Source organism: Oncorhynchus mykiss, chromosome 16, assembly GCF_013265735.2.
Source record: "Oncorhynchus mykiss isolate Arlee chromosome 16, USDA_OmykA_1.1, whole genome shotgun sequence".
NCBI classification, from domain to species: Eukaryota; Metazoa; Chordata; class Actinopteri; order Salmoniformes; family Salmonidae; genus Oncorhynchus; species Oncorhynchus mykiss.
The window spans coordinates 11224397-11238579 of NC_048580.1; positions in this window are offsets into that span (position 1 = coordinate 11224397).

A 14183-nucleotide genomic window follows, 5' to 3' on the forward strand; every position below is an offset into this window, starting at 1 on the left:
AGATGTTGCTCTCTGCCACTGCTTGAGGGAGACTGCAAGTATTGTGTGACATGCAGAGTCAAAAGGATGCGCAGATGTCCGGACCCCTAGTAACCTCCCTAGCAATCTATCAGGGCAAAGGTCACACAGGTCAGGGAGATGTTGAGAGGCAGGTTTATGGTTACCCCCCCTACCCCTCCCTCTAGACTCTCAAGCTCCGGTCGTGCGAGATGGGGAGTGGAATGTGCAGCTCAGGGTTGAGAGGTGCAAATAACAGTTACTGGCAGGGAAATCATAACAAGCCTATGGATAACTAGCAATTCTAAAAGTGACTGGAGCTGTATGTTAAGGGTGTCAATTATTTATTTTATTGTTGCAGTCAACGTGTATATTGTTTAGTCGTCAGTGTACATGGACACACAGGCTTTATTCAAGGTCAGTGGCAGATCATTAGTAAACAACAGAAAATAATAATGTCCTAGCTGGCTGCCCTGCGGTACACCACACTAAATTTGCGTAAGGGTCCCTCTCGAGTGCAAAAATTCCCCCCTTGTGTTCTATTTGATAGGTAACTGTCCTTCGATGATAAGGCAGAGGAGGACGTTAATCCATAACAATATGTTTTATCATAATACCTCTCATGGGAACTTTCACTCGCCAATCATCATCTCTGGCCGTGCCTACCTTGGCCCTCAGCCAATTACTAGGTGAGGCCTGGTCTAGTATGCAAGAGGTAAGCAGGCCCAGACTGTGGTCAGAAGTCATTCTCACTTTCCAGAGAAAGGTTTACCAACAAAGCGATGGATTTTTTTCCATGGACTACTTTTTTTCAACAACTGGACTCTAAACTCTGAACCATCCCTGGTGTGGTGTCTTGTCAAGGTGTCAGATACATTTTTACTCGGTCTGGACTCAGTCTCAGACAATGAAGACTCCCGAGACCTGCGGAGTAAAAAACTCATAATTATCAGATCCCATTCAGTCAGCGCATAAAACTGCTTGGTCAGGCCAAATTCCACACTCATTTCATGATACATAAATATCTTATCGCCTATTGAACCTTTGATTTCTACTTTACTCGTAACATTACTGTCCTTTTTATTCAATGAAAAACATCCTCAAACTGTCCACACTCGTCAGAAAGTTTTGTGCTCACTATTATTAGGGTGACCGGGGGGAGCTGGAACATATTTTGTCTCTCTATCTATTATAGACATGTTTGGGTTAGTAATCATTTGTAGATTGGCTCTCTATTTGCCCTCAGCATGCATTTCTTCACCATTCTTAATGTCTAAAGAATCCGTATGTCCTTCTGAAATATGAACACAGAAATGCATTTTGAACTGATTATGGTGGCGATTTGACACAATTACAATCATGGTCTTGAATTGGACTTATATTTTTCTGGTCTTGGTCTTGACTCGGTCTCGCACCCCTCGCCCCTCCTGGTTTTGGTCTTGAATCAGTCTTGCTTTAGTTTGTCTCGAACACAACGCTGCTGACTCAACTCTTTTTTAATGACTCTGATCTTTTGACTCGTTCAGTCAAAAGAACAAATCTTCAAAAAGAACAAATCTAATTTTGTTCCTTCGATTGAGTAATGACCTGAGCACGCAGGACCCCCTACCGACGAACGATGAACTGAAAGAGTCATGATTCTACATGTCACGCCCTGACCTTAGACATCCTTATTTATTCTCTGTGTTTGGTAGGTCAGGGTGTGACTCGGGTGGGAAAATTGATGTTTTCTATTTCTTTGTTGTTTTGCCGAGTGTGGTTCCCAATCAGAGGCGGCTGTCTTTCGTTGTCTCTGATTGGGGATCATATATAAGTTGTGATTTTCCCTTTGGGTTTTGTGGGGTGTTATTTTCTGTTTAGTGTCTGTGCCTGACGGAACTGTTAGCTTTCATTTTTTTTTTTTTTTTTGTTTCTTGAAAATAAATAGAACATTTTCCACGCTGCACTTTGGTCCACTCTTCCTTCCACCGACGAGATCCGTTACACTACAAGCTTCTCATTCTCATGTCTTTCACCATGAGGGGCTTATTGGAGCTGTCATTTGTGACCCAGTCCTGTAAAAGGGTGCTTTAAACTATGTACCTTTATTGAATGCTAGTCATATAAACAATATTATTTTCTTGATGCATTTGAAACGAGGTCTAGTTGTGGCCGCAGCTGGACGAGATTGTGAACGACTATTGGCGGAAAGCATTTCTTGACGGCAGTGAAGGTGATAAGCACAATATCGTTCGCAAAATGCAGCACCCAGGCAGCATCCCCAAATTATTTGTTCTCGAGTTTGGGTTTGTTCTTTAGAGGCTGTATGTGTTTTGATTCTACAAAGCTGTATCCATCGTAACATTCTATAGTCAATTATGCAATCAATTATCAGTTCTACACTTGTATTTTTCTTCTCTATGCTGCCTTCCTGCAGCACAATCTGTTTTCCTGTGTGCATATACGGTATGACAGACAGTTTTTGGTCAGAGCCGCTGAGCCGGAGGAGCACGTATTAATCCTGCTGTACAATTTATTGCTGCCTGCAGGGCTAAAGAACAACAAAAAATGAATGACTAACTCAGAAAAATTCATCATGACTCTCGAGTCGGTGAAAAGAGTCATTAAAAAAGAATGAATCGTTCGCGAACCGCACATCACTAATCAATGTACTTCAGTAGACGCTTAAAGGGCAACTGTTTCTATGTCCTGTGGTTTAAAAGATAAGAAGAAAGAGCCTAAAAAAGTCCAACTCAATTACATTGTTGGTTAGATACAAAAAAAAAGTGATTTTTAAACCTGCTATGAGTTTCTAGATGGGGGAGGGCATTTTCCTTCTCCCCACTTCACCTCAACTCTCAGTGTTTGAAAATCACTGTTTTTAAAATTTTGTTTTTGATGATATCATCAAATTGCACATTTTTAACTTCCCTTTTTTTATGTAGGAATGCACCGTTTTCAAATATGTCCATATTGGTATAGCGCTGGAGATAATGAATATTAGGTTGAAAAGTGGGCAGTTGATAATGGGGGAGACCCCATATCCATTAAAACAATACCACCCCATACTGTGGCAGTACCCTAGCCCCCACCACACCTTCTACACCCAGGCCACGCCCCCTATCCCCAGTTCACACCCCCTATCCCCAGGTCACACCCCTACACCCAGGTGGGGGCTAGTGGGTGTGACCTGGGTATAGGGGTGTCCCAATTAAAAAAGTAAACATTTGCTGTTGATTACATAATTCTTTTTTACATGGTGAGGTCGTGAATATTTTTGTTATATCAAAATGGGATTGGGAACCCCTTTGGGAACCACTGCCCTACAACCAGGTCACAGAGTGACTGCTATGTGATGCTGAGAATCATACAGCAATGTCAGATAAGGCATTTCCCATTGCGAGAGGCCTGTACCTATGCTGTACCCATTCACCAAACCACACAAGGCCAGCGACCATTAATATTGAAACAAAGTTACATTGTCAACAAAGATTCAATCCTTTGGAGAGAGTACATAAAGCTTTGTTAAATAATGCAGGAATTGAATCATTCAACAATGGGGCTTCGACATTTGTGCCTCGCTAGCTAGCTAGACCGCAATGAGGTAATTATTAATGTCTTTATTCAACTATAAGTCTATAAACAGTGGTAGCAGTTTCTCTCCCCACTCCTTCTTCGTAATGTTCAGAGAACATCCAAGTAACCTTGACATTTTCTCTATGACGTTAGTCGTATACGGTGAAGGTTTATATCTCATGTTGAAGCACAGCACAGAGGTATGGTGCTGAGTGACTTAAGGGTTGAATATACCCCCTGGTCTAAGTAGAAATAGGGATTCCATACTGTTCCCAGAAATCAATGTGTGTCTTCTGACCCAAACCAGTTTTGAACTGAACGTTGCATGTGCCCCATATTGGTTTGAATTACATACTGTACATGTAGCAGGTTTACTATCAATGCAGCAAAAGTGTTGTCAGTATGTATGCAGATCAAGCACCTTCCCTGAAGTACAGTATAACCCTCTCTCTCACGACAGAATCATTCAATGCAACCCAGCAGAGACAAGCTAATGTAAGTGGATCAGGAATGTGTTAGCAAGAGCGTCGACACACAGCAACCATACGTGTCACACAGAGGAGAGGACACATACATCTAACACCAGCTGGGCTAACTATCGTAGCACCAAGGCTAACTAACTAGACAGTTGCTATGGCGACCGGTGTCCTTTGTCACAATAATACTGTAGTAATCAGGCCTCTGTTCTGACAGTGAGCTAGCACTCAAGCGAGCTCCTCTTCTCTCGGTTTGAGGGTTCCAAGTCACATGGATGAGAAATCATTTACACATGCAGCTAGTGGGAAGGTCTCGACTCCACTTGGGGAATGAGAAAAAAGAGAGATGAACAGAAAAATAACACACAAGAACGCATCTTTGGAGCCTAAGAATAAGTCAGCGGAAATTATTTTAAAAAAAAATGGAAACGGGTTGGGTGCTATATGCAATTATAGAGAAATAGAGGGGTTGGGAAGGGAGGAGAGGAAGGCAGGAGAGGAGAAAGTGCTGCTTATGGCACACATAAGTGTGGATCTCAGCACTGAATGTAAGTGGTGCCGGTGTTAGGAAGACTAGGCATGGTGTTGTATTTCTCAGGATTAAAAAAAATTCAAGATTATAAATAATTACTTAGAGTAAAATATGAGTTCAACTGTAAAAAAAAAAGAAAGTTGCATGGAGACGTAGACAGAGAAAGTGTGGTGTTTCAACCACCTCTATTCATTGGCATGCATACTGAATATTACTCACATTTTAACATGTTTACTTTGCTGCGACACCTCCCTCGGACAAATAACACGTGATAGGTTTGCACAGGTTAAAGAATCGCATGTCTATTGATGTTCTGTATTATGTCATGTTTCATGTTTTGTGTTGGACCCCAGGAAGTGTAGCTGCTGCTTTTGCAACAGCTAATGGGGATCCTAATAAAATAGCAAATACCAAAACATTCCACATCAAAACAAACACACTCGGGATTACGGAATATTACCCCTCATTACTCTTCCTAATAATGTAAACATGAATAAATCAATCGCATCTTAAACTACTCCCAACAAGTGTTTTGGAAAGTTCTCAACCCAGTCATCTTTTATCAGTGTAGCTCTCTCAGTGGCAGACCCACAGTTGTATGGGCGATCCCAGTGTGAATCCAAAGCCCCCTGAAAGCATGCCTGGGGCTATATTGGCATAAGAAAACACCCCTCAGCGGTAAAATAGGCCTACAAACACAGCTGCAGGAGGGGCAGATGAGGGGGCTCTGGCTTACCTCAGCTCCCCTGGTAGTATGGATGCTGCAGGTGTGTAAAATTGACGTTTCACTAAACCCCGCCCCCCTTGGTTACTGTTGCAACCTCGGTCAACATTTTCCTGGGAAGCCCATTTCCCCTTACGAACCTCTGGCAAAATCCCCTCACAGTGATCTCAAATTGTATATTTAATACACAATTAAATTTAACACAGCGTACCCCTTGCTAATCAGGAGACTCTTGGGTATGTTGTTGTGGACTGTCACCCCAATTGCTTCACGGGAACATAGTAAAATGTCGGGTGTCCAATCAAAAATGCATATTTTGACCAATGGGTAAACTATTATGTTAATTGTGTAGATAATTGTCTAAGAAAACCAATGGTCCAAACCAACAGAAGCTGGTGGGAGGAGCTATAGGAGGACGGTCTCATTGTAAAGACTAGAATGGAATCAATGGAACAGTATCAAACAAATGGAATGTTTGACTCCGTTCCATTAGTTCCATACCAGCCATTACAACGAGCATGTCCTCCTATAGCTCCTCCCACCGGCTTCCCCTGATCCTAACCTCATATCATAATCCGTTCAAATCTTATAGGATGGCAAAAATAAGGTTGACTAAATAAGGCCAGAGGAAAAAAGTGGTAAAAAGAAGGACACTTGCACAGCATCGCTTCAGCGAGCCTAGATGCTGTGTCAGAATGAAGGCTACCTGACAGGCTCACTTTCCCATTGAACTCATCATCGTTCTTCTCGAATCCGCAGGATTAAAAAAATAATATAGAAGGTAAGATAGATATCAATTTTGAGACACGACATACAGTATTTTCATATTTCAGTATAAGCTTTTCATATTAATGCTAAACATTTCTGTTCATTTTCAAAGACTTCTCACATGAACAAGTGTGTCTCTGTGAAATGTCAACAGAGTACTGAGTACACCGCAAACATTGTACTTTCAGAGTCTTTAACATTTAATTCAGCTCGTATCATGCAAATGTAGCTTTTGTTCCACCGGCAGGAAACAACTTTGAAGACGACCACCACAACATGTAAAATCCTTAAAATGTTTTTTTTTTGCGAGAAAGCTGCACCGCTCTGTCAACTTTATGGATATGAAATGTAAAAAAAAAAAAGACCCCACTGAACCAATCAGAATATGAATATTCATATTTTCGCGTTGGTAACATTTATTTTATAACATAAGGAAGTGAAATATCATCACCAAAGTGTATTTTTCTAGGCAGAGTGGGTGGACACCCTATAAAATGAAGGTGGTAGTATGTCTAGCATACATTGAAACAAAAGTATCATTTCAGATTCAAAAAATACTCCAAGAGAATCTGAATTTCAGGAATCACAGTAGCAAGTACTCCTGGTGCACTTCTCAAATATTTAGCCATTCAAACATTTAGTAGTTGGGTAAGCATGTTTTTGTTGTCATGCCCTCAATGGCTTCCAATGCGTTTAAAATGTGAGCTTGTCTGAGGTGCTGGACTCGACAACAATTGCTATCCATTGGAGTGCTGCGATTGGTTGTCCCAAATTAGGGGGCGGGGCTTAGCAAAGGGTCAATTAGAATGAGAGGAACATTACAGTTCCATGCTACGCACTGTATTTAGCTGTGGCTCGATGTGGCTCTGGTCACAAGTAGTAGAATTAGTTCCAAATCTAGGGTGGGTGTAGTGGCAGTGATACTAGATGCGCAGTTTGGAATGTTTGAGCTGTTGATGTCACATCATAGTTGGAGTTTTATTGCATTATGTACGCCGTACTTGACATCTAAAAGCTGAATTGCAGTACACAGCACATACAAGTAATTAAACAAGTAAGCAAAAACAGTTAAAAGCAGGTCTACATGTAGCCGGTGTGTGATGGTGCTCATAAGAAGAGTCGTGCTGAGGGTCTGACGGTCGACATTATTCTCAGATCTGGTTCACAAGGCCAAAGGGTCATCAGATGGACTGGACATCACCTGAATACTTTGGCTGTGCATCTGTAACAGTATAACTTTAGACCGTCCCCTCGCCCATACCCGGGTGCGAACCAGGGACCCTCTGCACACATCAACAACAGTCACCCACGAAGCATCGTTACCCATCGCTCCACAAAAGCCGCGGCCCTTGCAGAGCAAGGGGAACCACTACTTCAAGGTCTCAGAGCAAGTGACGTCACCGATTGAAACGCTATTTAGCGCGCACCGCTAACTAAGCTAGCCGTTTCACATCCGTTACACACCCCCTCTCATTCAGTTGGAAACAGCTCTGTATACACAGTATTGTAGAAACTAATATTCTACATAGGTGTAGTAAATACCAATAGAATAGGACAGACATTACAAAAAGTGAGGTTCATTATTGTTATTATGTTTCAGTTATGTACAATGTCTATGGGATGTGGTTCTAGAGTGCCTGTGGTTGGGTGTATGCAGGCCTCTGTGGTCAAATTCAGCCAGATTAGATTGAGTTACAAGGACCTGATGGATTTACTGGCTGTGTTAAAGATGAATATGGCTAATTAAGTCATAGCTAAAAGCAGTCAGAATTTGACATTATAGGAGAGGAAATTGCTAGTGTGGCATGTGAAAGCTAACATGTAAAACTTTTAAAAAAATGCTACCATCCCCCATGCATTTTTACATCAAAGTTATATTTGGCTACTCATAAGCTGTTATAAATGAATATGCATCTGACAGTCTACTGTATGTACTGTAGCTATGTATCTACTTGATTTACATATCGGTGTAGCATGGTGAATGAGGTCTCTATAGGCCAGAGCCTTACACATGTATGGCAGCAGGTAGACTAGTGGTTAAGAGGGTAGGTCTAGTAACCAAAAGGTTGCTGGTTTGAATCCCCAAACTGACCAGGTGGAAATCTGCCTGTGTCTGTGAGCAAGGCACTTAACCTTAATTGCTCTGGAAAAGAATGTCAGCTAAACAACACGAAACTGACATACCTGCAAAAGTTACAGTATTTGATCATGTAGTTAACTATCATAACTTTGCTAGATAGTGCAAATAATACATTGCTGCTGAAGTTGTTTGGTTGCCTTAGCAGAGGTGAAGGGCAGGCCAAGCATGCTTTTTAATTAGACAGAGGAGGAACAGCTGCTGAGGTTTGCAGAATTTATTTTTTTTTTTTTAAAGTCCCTCACTTTTCAACACCCTCGGTGGGGATGGGGGAGAATTGTACACACACACACACACACACACACACACACACACACACACACACACACACACACACACTCAGAGGCATTGAGTTAGATATAATGATATTGTTATAAAGAATCAGTTTATCTAACCTAACCTATTTGGTTCTGAAATGTGGTTTGTTTTTAAAATGTTTCGACAAACTGGCAATCAAAGCCTACTGTCTTTGTCTAGATACACTGACATTATTACAGCTCAAGTTGTGGCAGGCCTTGTATATGTATCTACCAGGAAGTTTAAACAGTCATAGAAAGTCAGAGGTTTACGTACACCTCAGCCAAATACATTTAAACTCAGTTTTTCACCATTCCTGACATTTAATCCAAGTAAAAATTCCCTGTCTTAGGTCATTTAGGATCACCACTTTATTTTAAGAATGTGAAATGTCAGCGTAATAGTAGAGAGAATAATTTATTTCAGCTTTTATTTCTTTCATCACATTCCCAGTGGTTCAGAAGTTTACATAAACTCAATTAATTAGTATTTGGTAGCATTGCCTTTAAATTGTTTAACTTGGGTCAAACGTTTCGGGTAGCCTTCCACAAGCTTCCCACAATAAGTTGGGTGAATTTTGACCCATTCCACATGACAGACCTGGTGTAACCGAGTCAGGTGTGTAGGCTTCCTTGCTCGCACACACTTTTTCAGTTCTGCCCACAAAAATGTTCTATGGGATTGAGGTCAGGGCTTTGTGATGGCCACTCCAATACCTTGACTTTGTTGTCCTTAAGCCATGTTGCCACAACTTTGAAAGTATGCTTGGGGTCATTGTCCATTTGGAAGACCCATTTGCGACCAAGCTTTAACTTCCTGATTGATGTCTTGAGATGTTGCTTCAATATATCCACATAATTTCCCTTACTCATGATGCCATTAATTTGTGAAGCGCACCAGTCCCTCCTGCACCAAAGGACCCCACAACATGATGCTGCCACCCCCATGCTTCATGGTTGGGATGGTGGTCTTCGGCTTGCAAGCCTCCCCTTTTTTCTCCAAACATAACGATGGTCATTATGGCCAAAATTATATACTTCAAACATACCAGAGGACATTTCTCAAAAAAGTACAATCTTTGTCCCCATGTGCAGTTGCAAACCGTAGTCTGGCTTTTTTATGGTGGTTTTGGAGCAGTGGCTTCTTCCTTGCTGAGCGGCCTTTCAGGTTATGTCGATATAGGACTCGTTTTACTGTGGATATAGACACTTTTGTACCTGTTTCCTCCAGCATCCTCACATAGTCCTTTGCTGTTGTTCTGGGATTGATTTGCATGTTTCACACCAAACTACGTTCATCTCTAGGAGACAGAACGCGTCTCCTTCCTGAGCAATATGACGGCTGTGTGGTCCCATGGTGTTTATACTTCCGTATTATTGTTTGTACAGATGAACGTGGGGGGTTTGGAAATTGCTCCCAAAGATGAACCAGACTTTTGGAGGTCTACAATTGTTTTTCTGAGGTCTTGGCTGATATCTTTTGATTTCCCCAAGATGTCAGGCAAAAAGGCACTGAGTTTGAAGGTAGGCCTTGAAATACATCCACAGGTACACCTCCAATTGACTCAGATTATGTCAATTAGCCTATCAGAAGCTTCTAAAGCCATGCCATCACTTTCTGGAATTTTCCAAGTTGTTTTTAAGGCACAGTCAATTTAGTGTATGTTAACTTCTGACCCACTGGAATTGTGATTATAGTGAATTACAAGTGACATAATCTGCCTGTTAATTAAAACAATTGTTGGAAAAATTACTTGTGCCAAAACTATAGTTTGTTAACAAGAAATTTGTGGAGTGGTTGAAAAACAAGTTTTAATGACTCCAACCTAAGTGTATGTAAACTTCCAACTTCAACTGTATATTCATACATGAAGTGAACAACAGTAATCAAAGGTCAACTCAGGACACTTCCAGTGGTTCTGTCATCTTTCTTGTTGAATTTGTGTGGAGTGAGGGGGATGTGATAATCCCACCTGTGGCCACATGATATCGAGTTGCCTGCAGACGTTGTGTGAACCAGTGCACATGACAGGCATGAGATGGCACAGCACATAGAGAAACCATCTGTTGATTATCTACAGCTCAAAAACTGAAGCTCCCTCGCCCAGCAACTGAACCTCTCTTGCCCAGCAACTGAACCTCTCTCCTGGCTTTCTGAGGTCTTGGCTCCAACACCTAAACAGCCCAGGGAGAAACTGCAGTCTGTCTGTCAGTTGATCACTGTGCAAGTAGAGCCAATGATCCCACACACAATACCCTGATCACAACTCACCTGGTGAACATGTTGAATCAGCTGTGTGGCCCAGTTTCTCAAAGTCGTGATTGTGCCAGCTAAAGACAACAGTGAGAATGGAGAGTCTTGCCACAGAGATCGGAAAGGCGGGTGAAACTTACAGGTTATGAAGTTTAGTAGATAACTTGCGGAGCTGCCGAACTGCCTAACATGAATTACAAAAAACATTGAGACTTATACCATTTAACTTTTGTTGCTATGGCAATGCCTTATTAAGATGTAACAAGCATCCCATTCTAAACTGGCCACTAACCTTATTATTCTCAATATTTCCAAGACCACGGTTTCCCGAACACAGTCCTGACCCCCCCCCCCCCCCCCCCCCCCCCCGGTTTTAGCCCTAGCACTACACAGCAACTTAACTTCAACTAATCAACTAATCCAAGTTTGATGATGAGTTGGTTATTTGAGAATGGGAAACCATTCTGTAGCTGCTGTCTCTTGTCTCTCCCTCAAACATTAAAAATGTTCTCTCCCCTCATCAGTTCTCCAGGGCTCTTTTTATGACAGGATTAAATTGTCCTATAATTAAGAATAGATCATTTACCTGGTATGCCTGGTTGACTTTTCACTTTGTTTATTCACATAATTCTCAGTAAATTCACTCCTGCTTACTTCCCCAGACCCTGAGAGAGAGCGAGAGAGCGAGAGAGCGAGAGAGAGAGAGAGAGAGAGAGAGAGAGAGAGAGAGAGAGAGAGAGAGAGAGAGAGAGAGAGAGAGAGAGAGAGAGAGAGAGAGAGAGAGAGAGAGAGAGAGAGAGAGAGAGAGAGAGAGAGAGAGAGAGAGAGAGAGAGAGAGAGAGAGAGAGAGAGAGAGAGAGAGAGAGAGAGAGAGAGAGAGAGAGAGAGAGAGAGAGAGAGAGAGAGAGAGAGAGAGAGAGAGAGAGAGAGAGAGAGAGAGAGAGAGAGAGAGAGAGAGAGAGAGAGAGAGAGAGAGAGAGAGAGAGAGAGAGAGAGAGAGAGAGAGAGAGAGAGAGAGAGAGAGAGAGAGAGAGAGAGAGAGAGAGAGAGAGAGAGAGAGAAAACAACTGCCTTATTCCAGGTGCATCTCATTTTGTAGTTCTGGCTGTTACATCCCATCTACTCAAGACCAACAATGGGTAATAACCCTGCTGGAGTAGCAGGATGTATTTCCCTGTTCCCGTGCCAGCTCCAGCACAGGCCAATTGATATAAACATCTCCATTGCATGGTTGTAGGTTTCAGTTACTGTTAACATTCATTCTGTGGTTCAGGCTCAGGTTGTTGTGTCTCCATGCTGGTGTCTGTAGTTTTTTCATTGTTATTTTAACCATTGCATCTATTCCCTCTCCCATTCAAAACACATTCTACTCCATGCACCCCTATACTAGACTAAAACTATTCTATTTACTGGCCTGAGGTAGCAAACAGCTACCCAAGGTTGCATCACTATTCCAGGCCACACAATCCCCCTCAGTTGGTAGAGCACGGTGCTTGCAACGCCAGGGTTATGGGGTCGATTCCCACTGGGGACCAGTATGAAAAATAAAAAAGTATTAAAGTGTATGCACTTACTACTGTAAATTGATCCAGTGTGTCTGTTAAAGCTAACCTATCTTCAGGCAAGTCTGTCTTTAGAAGTGATTTAAGTAATAAAACATACACTCTTATCCAGTGCAATTTACAGAAGCAATTGGTGCCTTGCTCAACAGCACATCAACAGATGTTTCATCTAGTCCACTCAGGAATTCAAACCAGCAGCCTTTCAGTAACTGGCCCAACACTCTATACCGCTAGGCTATCTGTCAACCATGAGCAAGTGTGTTTTTTTGGTCTCAGCCTAAAGCATACAGATTAGATTGTACATGCAGTGTTGCTATTGGCAGGTGGCAAAGTGCCTCTGCGGGCATCCCAATCACATTGGCTTACAGAAAGTGTTGCCCAGCTAGCCAATGAGTTCCATAGTAGAATGGTCCAGAACCTTTGAGTTCCAGATCCGCAGCGAAAAAAATGCTCAGCGCCAAAAAGCCCCATAACATTCCACTGTCGGCCAGACCAACCATCTCTCCCAGGACAATAACAAGGGAGGAGGATGAAAGCTTCTACACACAATAACGTTGGACTAAAACAGGACAATCACCAAAGAGAGACCCATTAGAGAAGGCCTGTGTAAAGGCCGGCCCAGGGCCCGAGACCTGAATCAATACGGCCAGCGGAATCATGCTCAGATCACATTAAGAATTTGCGATAGTAAAGTTTTGAAAAACGTATTTGTTATTCAAATTAAAAGCCAAATGAATACTTGCCTTTGTGTAATGATTTAACCCCCACTGTTTCTGGGACATTTATTTTGAAGGCACATATAAATAACAAATGCACGAGGACAGACAGTGACTGACAGGCTGACACACATGTCACAGATACAAATAGTAGCTAGCTAGAAATTGCACAGAAATGTGTTTTTCAAAGATTTCAAAGAAAAGGAAAGTACAGTATACAGTTTTGAGAATGACACAAATATAAATGTTCACAAAGTCTGCTGCCTCAGTTTGAATGATGGCAATTTGTATATACTCCAGAATGTTATGAAGAGTGATCAGATGAATTTCAATTAATTGCAAAGTCCCTCTTTGCCATGCAAATTAACTGAATCCCCAAAAAACATTTCCACTGCATTTCAGCCCTGCCACAAAAGGACCAGCTGAACTTGTGGACAAACAAAAACCCACAAATTCTGACAAACTCCAAGCATTGATTATGCAAGAAGGGGCTGCCATCAGTCAGGATGTGGCCCAGAAGTTAATTGACAGCATGCCAAGGCGGAATTGATAGGTCTTGAAAAAGAAGGGTCAACACTTCAAATATTGACTCTTTGCATCAACTTCATGTAATTGTCAATAAAAGCCTTTCACACTTATGAAATGCTTGTAATTATACTTCAGTATTCCATAGTAACATTTGCCAAAATATCTAAAGACACAGAAGCAGCAAACTTTGTGAAAATTAATATTTGTGTCATTCTCAAAACTGTTGGCCACGACTGTACAATGAATGTAGGGTGATCCAGCAAGAGTGGACATGGAAATATGTATTTATTGAGGTACAGTTGAAGTCGGAAGTTTACATACACTTATGTTGGAGTCATTAAAACTTGTTTTTCAACCACTCCACAAATGTCTTGTTAACAAACTATAGTTTTGGGAAGTCGGTTAGGACATCTACTTTGTGTATGACACAAGTCATTTTTCCAACAATTGTTTACAGACAGATTATTTCACTGTATCACAATTCCAGTGGGTCAGAAGTTTACATAGACCTGTGGATGTATTTCAAGGACTACCTTCAAACTCAGTGCCTCTTTGCTTGACATCATGGGAAAATCAAAAGAAATCAGCCAAGACCTCAGAAAAAAAATTGTGGACCTCCTCAAGTCTGGTTCTTCCAT